The 13,186-nt window shown below is 42.8% G+C and overlaps 1 protein-coding gene across 3 annotated transcripts in view; it reads right to left on the reverse strand.

Annotated features, from left to right (window-relative positions):
- LOC143989165 (uncharacterized) overlaps window positions 1-13,065 on the reverse strand; it is a 129,121-nt gene extending 116,056 nt beyond the window's left edge. For all 3 annotated transcript variants that reach the window (XM_077489196.1, XM_077489195.1, XM_077489194.1), the window contains exon 1: window positions 12,933-13,065. The gene's annotated coding sequence lies outside the window, so the exon portion shown is untranslated. The remainder of the gene's footprint in view (window positions 1-12,932) is intronic.
- Window positions 13,066-13,186: the final 121 nt, after the last annotated feature.

Here is a 13,186-nt window from a genome sequence, read left to right on the forward strand (position 1 = left end):
TGGTTAAACATAATAGTAAAATTTCCATGCTTATTCCATTGGATCATAGTGAACGGCTCTTGAAAGCTGTGTGCTAACGATCATTGTACGATCGCCTCTAAAGTGGTATTTTTTTGCATGATTTTCTGATCCTGTGAATGGGCCATTAGTGTCAGATTGCCTACCACACTATCGAAGTCCCACTATAAAGTTGCTGGTCGCCGCCATTACTAGTATAAAAAAAAGAAATCAATAAAAATGGCAGTCTACATCCCATAGTTTGTAGACGCTATAACGTTCACGTAAACCAATCGATTTACACTTAAGGCTCGTGGAGCTCTAGTGCACCTCTAAAGCCCCGTACACACGAGCGGACTTTTCAACATCCAAAGTCTGACGGAATGATTCCGGCAGACTATTCGATCGTGTGTGGGCTGCAACGGACTTTTGATTCGCAAAAGTCTGACAGACTTTAGAATATGGAACATGCTTCAAATTTTTCCACCAGAACTCTGCCGGACCCGGTTCCTACCAAAAAATTTGCTCGTGTGTATGCTATTCCGACGGACTAAAACCGACGCTAGGGCAGCTATTGGCTACTGGCTATGAACTTCCTTATTCGAGTCCAGTCGTACGTCATCACGTTCAAATCCGTCGGAGTTTGGTGTGATTGTGTGTGGCCAAGTCCGCTCATTCGAAAAGTCCGTCAGAACTCTGTCGGAACTCCGTCAGAACTCCGTCGAAAGTCTGCCGGACTTAAGTCCTGTCGTGTGTACGCGGCATAAGTGAAAATTTCCAAATTTGGCCCAAAGTGTCAATATTTTGTGTGGCCACCATTATTTTCCAGCACTGCTTTAACCCTCTTGGGCATGGAGGTCACCAGAGCTTCACAGGTTGCCACTGGAGTTCTCTTCTACTCCTCCATGATGACATCACCAGAGCTTCAAAGGTTGCCACTGGAGTCCTCTTCCACTCCTCCATGATGACATCACAGAGCTGGGGGATGTTAGAGACCTTGAACTCCTCCACCTTCCATTTGAGGATGTCCCACAGATGCTCAATAGGGTTTAAGTCTGAAGATATGCTTGGCCGGTCCATCTCCTTTACCCTCAGCTTCTTTAGCAAGGCAGTGGTCATCTTAGAGGTGTGTTTGGGGTCGTTATGTTGGAATACTGCCCTGCGGCCCAGTCTCCGAAGGGAGGGGATCATGCTCTGCTTCAGTATGTCACAGTACATGTTGGCATTCATGAACTGTAGCTCCCCAGTGCTGGCAGCACTCATGCAGCCCCAGACCATGACACTCCCGCCACCATGCTTGACTATAGGCAAGACACACTTGTCTTTGTACTCCTCACCTGGTTGTGCCACACACGCTTCACACCATCTGAACCAAATAAGTTTATCTTGGTCTCATCAGACTACAGGACATGGTTCCAGCAATCCATGTCCTTAGTCTGCTTGTCTTCAGCAAACTGTTTGCGGCTTTCTTGTACATCATCTTTAGAAGAGGCTTCCTTCTGGGATGACAGCCATGCAGACCAATTTGATGCAGTGTACGGTGTATGGTCTGAGCACTGACATCTTGCCCCCCCCCTCACCCCTTCAATCTCTGCAGCAATGCTGGCAACACTCATATGTCTATTTCCCAAAGACAATCTCCGGATATGACGCTGAGCATGTGACCTTAACTTCTTTCGTGGTCCATGGTGAGGCCTGTTCTGAGTGGAACCTGTCCTGTTAAACCGCTGTATGGTCTTGGCCACCATGCTGCAGCTCAATTTCAGGGTCTTGGCAATCTTCTTATAGCCTAGGCCAGTGATGGCGAACCTTGGCACTCCAGATGTTTTGAAACTACATTTCCCATGATGCTCAACTATACTGCAGAGTGCATGAGCATCATGGGAAATGTAGTTCCAAAACATCTGGGGTGCCAAGGTTCGCCATCACTGGCCTAGGCCATCTTTATGTAGAGCAACAATTATTTTTCTTAGATCCTAGAGAGTTCTTTGCCATGAGGTGCCATGTTGAACTTCCAGTGACCAGTATGAGTGAGTGAGAGCAATAACACCAAATTTAACACACCTGCTCCCCATTCACACCTGAGACCTTGTAACACTAACGGGTCACATGACACCGGGAGTTAAAATGGCTAATTGGGCCCAATTTGGACATTTTCACTAAGGAGTGTACTCACTTTTGTTGCCAGCAGTTTAGACATTAATGGCTGTGTGTTGAGTTATTTTGAGGGGACAGCAAATTTACACTGTTATACAAGCTGTACACTCACTACTTTACATTGTAGCAAAGTGTCATTTCTTCAGGGTTGTCACATGAAAAGATAGAATAAAATATTTTCAAACATGTGAGGGGTGTACTCACTTTTGTGAGATACTGTGTGTGTGTGTGTGTGTGTGTGTGTGTGTGTACACACACACACACAGTATATATGTAAAAATAAACGCAGAAGTGATTAAATTATCACCAAAAGTAAGCTCTGTTCATGTAAAAATGTTTTATATAAAACGTGCGAGCGCATTGCGTGTTTACGAATACGTAGACAGTGCGTGTCGCGCTTGTGGTGCCATTCCTTGTTAAACCAAGGAAGGAACGCACCAACCAGATGCAGGATTTTCTGCAGCGACAAAAAAAAAATGGTGTCAAAATGTACGAAGCTTTACGCTCAAAAAGCTACATAGGCTAATGTGATTACTTTTCGTGCATCAAACAAATGGACTGCCCTGTGTGTGTAGCTTGAACATGCAAACACAAAAAAAAACACCCCAAGCAATTCAAGTGTGACTGGGGCCTTCGTCTGCGATCGATGATTATTCCGATTACATTAGTAGTCTTACAGCAAGGCTTATCCAGTCTTCTGTACTCTCACCCCATCTAGTGGCCATACTTGGTATTTCCCCAAAAATCTATGACAATTATTATTGTTTGTTATTATTATTACTACTATTATCATCACTTTTATTATTAAACTATTTTAGGAATATTATTATTACTACTACTACTACTATTTATTTTATTTTAATGATCATTACTACTATTATTATTTATTTTATTGTTACTATTATTGTTTCTATTATGAATTTTATTATTACTATTTATTTTTTTACTACTACTCAATTTCTATTATATATTTTATTATTACTATTATTTCATTACTTTATTATTTTTCAGTAGTATTTTTGTTACTACTAAATTATTTTTTATTAAATTGTATTATTATAGTTTATGTATTACTGTTATTTCTTTTTTTTCTTCATTTATTATTACTATTTCTTTTATTACTTCTTTTATTATTACATTACTTTTATTATTAATATTTATTTTATTATTACTGCTTTAATAGCTACTGATATTATTACAATTACTATTATTTTATTATGACTATTATTTTATTACTTTATTATTTTTACTATTATTTTTGTTACTACTAGAATTATTTTTTATTAATTGTATTATTATATTGCTATTGTTTCTTTTTTTTTTACTTACTTACTTTTTTTTTTAATTATTGCTATTTCTTTTATTACTTATTTTATTATTACATTATTTTTATTATTATTAATATTATTTATTACTGCTATTATATTATTTATTAAAATTACTATTTTATTACTTTTATTGTTACTATTTCTTTTATTACTATTTATTACTTTATTATTTTTGTACTATACTATACTATAGTAATTTCTACTATAATTATTTTTTATTATTGTATTATTATATTTATTACTATTATTTTTACTTTAATTGTTATTTATAATTGCTATTTCTTTTATTACTTCTTTTATTATTACATTACTTTGATTATTATTAATAATAATATTTATTACTGCTATTATTTATATTATTATTTATTATTACAATTACTATTATTTTATTACTTTTATTATTACTATTTCTTTTATTATTATTTATATTATTACTATTATTTTATTACTTTTATTATTACTATTTTTTTATTATTATTTATATTATTACTATTATTTTATTACTTTATTATTTTTACTAATTTTTGTTACTACTATAACTATTTTTTATTAATTGTATTATTATTATTTATTTTTTTACTTTAATTATTTTATTACTATTTCTTATATTACTTATTTTATTATTATTTCTTATTACTTTTACATTACTGTTATTATTAATATTTATTTTATTACTGCTATTATTTATTTTATTATTATTCTTTTTTTAATATTCTTACTATTATTATATTACTTGTATTATTATTTTTATTATTATTACTATTATTTCTCCTATTATTTATTATTACTATTATTATTACTTTTATTATTATTCAGGGTCAATGCTGTCACTCTCGTGTTACACAGCAGTGGTCTGGAACAGTCTCTGGTAACCTAAAACACACACCTCCTAAAACCAGTACAAACTACACTCTGTACAGCCACATCCAGTCTATAGATCACAATGGTGGTCTCTAACAGTCTCTGATAATCTGGACCAGGTCACACCTCATCTGCTTATACTGTACCATGGTGGTCTCTAACAGTCTCTGGCAAGCTAGAACTAGACAAAATCGCCTTCTGAAAATCCACATTCCAATGTCCTGTGCACAGTGGTGGTCTCTAACAGTCTCTGGTACCCTGGAACAAGCCCCCACCTAACCTGTAACCATCACATTCTGCTTATAGTCTACAATGGTGGTCTCTAACAGTCTCTGGTAACCGGAAATCATACATCCCACTCTCCAGGTCCTGATCACTCCAGTCATATCTAACAGTCTCTGGTCATTTTGCACAAGCTACACCTAAACTGTACAAATTATGTATTGTCCATCCCCATCCCCGAGTCCTGTCCACAACCGCGGGATCGAACAATCTCTTGTTTCACAGCCACATCTTCCCATCTTCATTTATAATTCACAGTGGAAGTCTCTAACAGTCTCTGAAAACTAGAGAAATCGCACACTGCACATCCCCGAGTTCTGTCCATAATAATGGGATCCAACAGTCTCTGGTGATCCTGGGCAAGTAAACCCAAAGCAGTACAGATCACACAATGCATAGCCACACCCCCATGTCCTGTCCACAATGGAGAGATCTAACAGTCTCTGGTGACCTGGAAATAGACCACACCCACACATAATACTCTGGACATCCACATTGTGGCATCCTGTCTGTAGTTCAGTAATGATGATCTCTAGCAGTCTCTGGTAACCGGGATTAGGACAAATCACACACTGCAAATCCACATCCCCGATTCCTGTTAACAATATTAGGATCTAACAGTCTCTGGTAATCCTGGGCAAGTTAAACCCTAAGCAGTACAGATCACACAACGCACACCCCCATGTCCTGTTTGTAATAGCAGGATCTAACAGTCTCTGGTCATCTTGAACAAGCTACACCTCAAATGTACAGATCACACACTGTCCATCCAGATCCCTGAGATCGGAATCGAACAGTCTCCAGTGACGCAGAACAGACCACACCCAAAGAGTACAAACCTCACACTTTAAACCCACATTGTCACATCCCATCTATAGTTTACAATGGGAGTCTCTAGCAGTCTCTGGTCACCTGGAGCCAAACAAATCACACCCTGTCCATTCTAATCCCAGAGTCCTGTTCACTGTTCACAATAGCGACATCTAACAGTATCTTCTTGCACATTATTCCTGCATCCTGTCCTTATTTCACAATGGTGGTCTCGAGCAGTCTCTAGTCATCTGGAACAGACCACATTCTGTCAATCCACACTGCCACTCCTGGTTTATAGTTCACAATGGTGGTCTCTAGCAGTCTCCGGTAACCTGGAACTAGATAAATAACGCTGCAAATTAACATCCCCGAGTTCTGTCCACAACGGGATCTAACAGTCGCTGGTAACCCAGATTAGACCACACCCATGCTGTACAGCCACATCTCTGCATCCAATTTATAGCAGATCTTTAGCAGTCTCTGGTAACCGGGGGGAAAAAAAAAAAATCACACACTGTGGATCACATTTTGTTCACAAGTACAATCTAACAGTCTCTGGTAACTCAGAACAGACCGCACCTAAATAACATTGTCCTCTAACAGTCTCAGGTAACCTTGTGCTGGATAAATCACACATTACAAATCCACATCCCCAAGTCCTGTCCACAATGGCGTACTCCAGGTGTGGCTGGACCAGAGTCTTGTAGAGCTGGAGAATTATCGCTTTATCTCTGGAGTCGATCCCCTTTTTAACCCCTTGCCACCCAGGCCATTTCTGACATTTTTCTCCTACATGGGAAAAATCATCAATTTTTTGCTGACATAGAACCCCCAAAAGGGTCTTTAGCAAAGACCCTAGACCAGTGATGGCGAACCTTGGCACCCCAGATGTTTTAGAACTACATTTCCCATGATGCTCAACTACACTGCAGAGTGCACGAGCATCACGGGAAATTTAATTCTAAAACATCTGGGGTGCCAAGGTTCGCCATCACTGCTCCAGAGAATACAATGGCGGTCGTTGCAACTTTTTATCTCACGTGGTATTTCCGCAGCAATTTTTCAAACACTTTTTTTGGGGGAAAAAAAAACATTTAATGCTTTAAAAAACCACAACACATTAACCAGTTCCCGACCGGCGCACGCCGATGTACGGCGGCAGAATGGCACGGGCAGGCAAACTCGCGTACAGGTACGTCCAGTTGAATTTGCCACCCTGCCATCGCGTGCGCGCCGCTAGCGATGCCCGTGCCGGTCGGGACACCCGTGAGTCCGGTCTCTCTCCTCCTCCAGTTAGTTCCCGCCCCAGTTAGAAACCTCCTTAACCAGTTACCGACCAGCGCACGCCGATGTACGTTGGCAGAATGGCACGGGCAGGCAAATGGGCGTACCTGTACGTCCCTTTAAATTTGCCGCCCTGCCATCGGGAGCGCGCTGCCGCCGGCGCGCTGCCGTGCTGGTCGGGACCCCCGTGAGTCCGGTCGCGGGTCCCGCGGACTCGATCGCCGTGGGTATACCCGCGATCGTCTCACGGGGAAGGAGAACGGGGAGATGCGTTGTAAACAGCATCTCCCCGTTCTGCCTAGCAACAAGTGACGCTGATCTCTGCTCCATGTGATTGGAGCAGAGATCAGTGTTCACTAGCACACAGCCCAGCCCCCCACAGTTAGAAACACACCCCTAGGACACACATCCCCTACACTGCCACCCCCTGGTTAACCACTGCCAGTGTAATTTACAAAGGAATCACTGCATTTGTATAGCACTGATTGCTGTATAAATGACAATGGTCCCAAAAATGTGTCAAAAATGTCCGACATGTCCGCCGTAATGTTGCAGTCACAATAAAAATCGCTGATCGCCACCATTACTGGGCAAAAAAAAATAATAAAAATGCCATAAAACTATCCCCTATTTTGTAAACGCTATAACTTTTGCGCAAACCAATCAATACACGCTTATTGCAATTTTTTTTTTTACCAAAAATATGTAGAAGAATACGTATCGGCCTAAACTGAGGGAAAAAAAATGTTTTTTTTAGATATTTATTATAACAAAAAGTAAAAAATAATGCTTTTTTTTTCAAAATTGTCGCTCTTTTTTTGTTTATAGCGCAAAAAATAAAAACCGCAGAGGTGATCAAATACCACCAAAAGAAAGCTCTATTTGTGGGAAAAAAAGGACATCAATTTTGTTTGGGAGCCACGTCGCACGACCGCGCAATTGTCAGTTAAAGCGACGCAGTGCCGAATCGCAAAAAGTGGTCTGGTCTTTGGCCAGCAAAATGGTCCGGTCTGAAAGTGGTTAAATATTGTTTTGCATAATGTGAAAGATGAAGTTACGCCGAGTAATTAGATACACAACTTTGCACGCGCTCGTGGAATGGCGCCAAACTTCGACACATAAAAATCCCCATAGGCGACACTTTAATTTTTTTTGCTGGTTACATGTTTTGCATGCGATCGCGGCGATACCTCACATGTGTGGTTTAAACACCGTTTTCATATGTGGGCGCGGCCTATGTATGCGTTCGCTTCTGCGAGCGGGGACGCTTTGAATTAAAAAAAAAAAAAATTACCTTTTTACGTATGCGTTCACTTCTGCGTGCGAGCACACTGGGACGTGGGCGCATTAAACATTTTTTTTTTTTATTGTTAAAAAAAATAAAAAATGTTATTTGACACACAAAAAAAAAAAAAAGTATTGATCACTTTTATTCGTATTACAAGGATCTCTTGTAATAGGAATATGGCATGATCGGCCCAGAACAGATCACACCTAAGTGCTAATAATCTCTAGCAGTCTCTGGTCACCTGGAACTCACACATAGAACATCCTCATATCCAGTTCACAATGGTGGGATCTAACAGTCTCTGGTAACCCGGAAAAAGGGCCACAACTGTAAACAATCCCAATCCCAACACTGTCCGTCCACATCCCCGAGTCCCGTGCAAAACGATAGTTCACAATGACGATCTCTAACAGTCTCTGGTCACCTGGAAATCAGACAAATCCCACACCGCCCATCCACATCACTGAGTCCTGTTGAAAACAGAGGGATCCAACAGTCTCTCGCTGTACATCTACATCCTTGAATCCTGGTAATAGTTCACAATGACGATCTCTAACAGTCTCTGGTAACCTGGAACTCAAACAAATCCCACACCGCCCATCCACACCCCTTAGTCCTGTGCACAGCACTGGGATCTAACAGTCTCTTGCTTTACATCCACATCTTCCCATCTTATCTATAATACACGGTGATGATCTCCAGCAGTCTCTGGTCGTACAGCCACATCTTATTTATAGTTCACGGCGGTGATCTCTTAGCAGTCTCCGGTCACCCAGCACAGATCACAGCCAAGCAGTCCCAATCACACTCTGTACAGTCACCTCCCTGCATACTATTTATGGTTCACAGTGCTGATCTCTCACAGTCTCTGGTCGTACATCCACATCTTATTTATAATTCACAGCCATGATCTCCAACAGTCTCTGGTCACCCAGCACAGATCACAATCACACTCTTTACAGTCACCTCCCTGCATACTATTTATGGCTCACAGTGCTGATCTCTAGCAGTCTCTGGTAACCCGGAACTAGGCAAATCACTCACTGCATAAAACATCCTCAAATCCAGTTCACAATGGTGGGATCTAACAGTCTCTAGTAACCCAGAAAAAAAAGTCACAACTGTAAACAATACCAATCCCAACACTGTCCATCCATATCCCCGAGTCCTGTGCAAAACGATAGTTCACAATGACGATCTCTAGCAGTCTCTGGAACTCAAATCCCACATGGTCCATCCACACCCCAGAGTCCTGTTCAAAACAGAGGGATCCAACACTCTCTTGCCGTACATCTACAGCCTTGAATCCTTTCTATAATTCACAACGACGATCTCTAACAGTCGCTGGTAACCCAGAAATTAAACAAATCCCACATCGCCCATCCACATCACTGTGTCCTGTGCACAGCAGTGGGATCTAACAGTCTCTTTCTTTACATCCACATCTTCTCATCTTATATATAATATACACAGTGATGATCTCTAACAGTTTCCGGTCACCCAGAAAAAGGCCACAGCGGTAACCAGTACCAATCCCACACTGCCCATGCACATCCCGAGTCCTCGGCACGTAGCCAGATCTAACAGTCTCTGGTCACCCGGAACAGATCACACCTACGTGCTGATGATCTCTAGCAGTCTCTGGTAACCTGGAACTAGGCAACTCATACAATCCCACATAGAACGTCCTCACATCCTGTTCACAATGGTGGGATCTAACAGTCTCTGGTTACCCAGTAATGGGCCACAACTGTAAACAATACAATTCTCAACAATGTCCGTCCACATCCCCGAGTCCTGTGCAAAATGACAGTTCATAAGTGCTAATGATCTCTAACGGTCTCTGGTCACCTGGAACTCAGACAAATCCCACACAGTCCATCCACACCCCCGAGTCCTGTGCACAGCAGTGGGATCTACCCCGTTTCCCCGAAAACAAAACCTACAAGGACTTTAACTAGGGCTTACAGTGGTGTGAAAAAGTGTTTGCCCCCTTCCTCATTTCCTGTTCCTTTGCATGTTTGTCACACTTAAGTGTTTCGGAACATCAAACCAATTTAAACAATAGTCAAGGACAACACAAGTAAACACAAAATGCAATTTGTAAATGAAGGTGTTTATTATTAAAGGTGAAAAAAAATCCAAACCATCATGGCCCTGTGTGAAAAAGTGATTGCCCCCTAAACCTAAAAACTGGTTGGGCCACCCTTAGCAGCAACAACTGCAACCAAGCGTTTGCGATAACGTGGAATGAGGCTTTTACAGCGTCCTGGAGGAATTTTGGCCCACTCATCTTTGCAGAATTGTCCTAATTCAGTTACATTAGAGGGTTTTCGAGCATGAACGGCCTTTTTAAGGTCATACCACAACATCTCAATAGGATTCAGGTCAGGACTTTGGCTAGGCCACTCCAAAGTCTTCATTTTGTTTTTCTTCAGCCATTCGGTGGTGGACTTGCTGGTGTGTTTAGGATCATTGTCCTGCTGCAGAACCCAAGTTCGTTTCAGCTTGAGTACACGAACAGATGGTCGGACATTCTCCTTCAGGATCTCTTGGTAGACAGCAGAATTCATAGTTCCTTTTATCACGGCAAGTCTTCCAGGTCCTGAAGCAGCAAAACAGCCCCAGACCATCACACTACCACCACCATATTTTACTGTTGGTATAATGTTCTTTTTATGAAATGCAGTGTTCCTTCTACGCCAGATATACTTGGACACACACCTTCCTAAGAGTTCCACTTTTGTCTCATCGGTCCACAGAATGTTGTCCCAAAAGTCTTGGGGATCATCAAGATGTGTTGTGGAGAAATTGAGACGAGCTTTGATGTTCTTTTTGCTCAGCAGTGGTTTTCTCCTTGGAACTCTGCCATGCAGGCCATTTTTGCCCAGTCTTTTCCTGATGGTGGAGGCATGAACGCTGACCTTAACTGAGGCAAGTGAGGCCTGCAGTTCCTTGGACGTTGTTGTGGGGTCTTTTGTGACCTCTTGGATGAGTCGTCGCTGCGCTCTTGGGGTAATTTTGGGCGGCCGGACACTCCTGGGAAGGTTCACCACTGTTCCATGTCTTTACCATTTGTGGATAATGGCTCTCACTGTGGTTCGCTGGATTCTCAAAGCTTTGGAAATGGCTTTATAACCCTTTCCAGACTGATAGATCTCAATTACTTTCTTTCTCAATTGTTCCTGAATTTCTTTGGGTCTCGGCATGATGTGTAGCTTTTAAGGATCTTCTGGTGGACCTTACTGTGTCAAGCAGCTCCTATTTAAGTGATGCCTTGATTGTGAACAGGTGTGGCAATAATCAGGCCTGGGTGTGGCTAGAGAAATTGAACTCAGGTGTGGACAACCACAGTTATAGTATGTTTTAACAAGGGGGGCAATCACTTTTTCACACAGGGCCATGATGGTTTGGATTTTTTTTCACCTTTAATAATAAACACCTTCATTTACAAATTGCATTTTGTGCTTACTTGTGTTGTCCTTGACTATTGTTTAAATTGGTTTGATGTTCCGAAACACTTAAGTGTGACAAACATGCAAAGGAACAGGAAATGAGGAAGGGGGCAAACACTTTTTCACACCACTGTATTTGGGGGTGTAGGGCTTATATTGCAGCCATCACCGACAATCACGCTAGGTCTTATTTTCGGGGAAACAGGGTAACAGTCTCTTGCATTACATCCACATCTTCCCATCTTATCTATCATACACGGTGATGATCTCTAACAGTCTCTGGTCATCCAGAATAAGGCCACAACGGTAACCAGTACCAATCCCACACAGTCCATCCATGTCCCCGAGTCCTCGGCACATAGCCTGATCTAACAGTCTCTTTCCGTACATCTACATCCTTGAATCCTGCCTATAATTCACAATGATGATCTCTAACAGTCGCTGGTCACCTGGAACTCAAACAAATCCCACACCGCCCATCCACATGCCTGAGTACTCAGCACATAGCCGGAGCTAGCAGTCTCTAGTCACCCGCAACAGACCATGTCTAAGTGGTGCTGATCTCTATCAGTCTCTGGTGATGAGGACCCACCCTGTACACACATATCAGTGGGGTATCACAGCCTCTTCCTATGTGTGGCCCACAGTGCTGATCTCTATCAGTCTCTGGTGATGAGGACTCGCCCTGTACACATATCAGTGAGGGTATCACAGCCTCTTCCTATGTGTGGCCCACAGTGCTGATCTCTATCAGTCTCTGGTGATGAGGACTCGCCCTGTACACATATCAGTGAGGGTATCACAGCCTCTTCCTATGTGTGGCCCACTGTGCTGATCTCTATCAGTCTCTGGTGATGAGGACTCGCCCTGTACACATATCAGTGAGGGTATCACAGCCTCTTCCTATGTGTGGCCCACAGTGCTGATCTCTAGCAGTCTCTGGTGATGAGGACTCGCCCTGTACACATATCAGTGAGGGTATCACAGCCTCTTCCTATGTGTGGCCCACTGTGCTGATCTCTAGCAGTCTCTGGTGATGAGGACTCGCCCTGTACACATATCAATGAGGGTATCACAGCCTCTTCCTATGTGTGGCCCACAGTGCTGATCTCTAGCAGTCTCTGGTGATGAGGACTCGCCCTGTACACATATCAGTGAGGGTATCACAGCCTCTTCCTATGTGTGGCCCACTGTGCTGATCTCTAGCAGTCTCTGGTGATGAGGATGGAGTGGGCGGTGAAGGGGCAGGTCATGCTGTCTATGGTGGGAGGAGATTAGCACAGGACTGTACACACACAACACACACGGTGTCCGGAGGGGGGCGGGCACCCTCTACAGGTGTAAAACTAGCCGGTCACGCCCCCCGTAGGGTGTAGAGGTGTCAGGGGGCGGGGCGCTGACGTAGCCCAGGGTCTCTGGGCTGAGAAGCGAAGGGGCGTGGCGGGCAGGTCACATGACTGCACTTACCGGGGAAGAAAAGAGGCGGTGATCACCGGCGGAGACTCCACACACTGGGCGCCGCCATACCGCTCGTACCGCGCATGCTCCTTGCGGGAAACCACAACGGGTGACGTCACCGGCACCTCTGCACGTCCCCGCCCCTCCACTTCTTGCGTTGTGGCTCCGCTCCTCCCATTGGCACTGTCAGGCTCCTCCCGCTCACCTGGGGGTGTTCCGTCAGATTAGGCGACCCGTCAGAATTGGTAATGGAAGTGGCGTTC

Source organism: Lithobates pipiens, unplaced genomic scaffold (genome assembly GCF_037356315.1).
Source record: "Lithobates pipiens isolate NorthernLeopardFrog02 unplaced genomic scaffold, aLitPip1_a1.2 Scaffold_18, whole genome shotgun sequence".
Classification (NCBI taxonomy): Eukaryota; Metazoa; Chordata; class Amphibia; order Anura; family Ranidae; genus Lithobates; species Lithobates pipiens.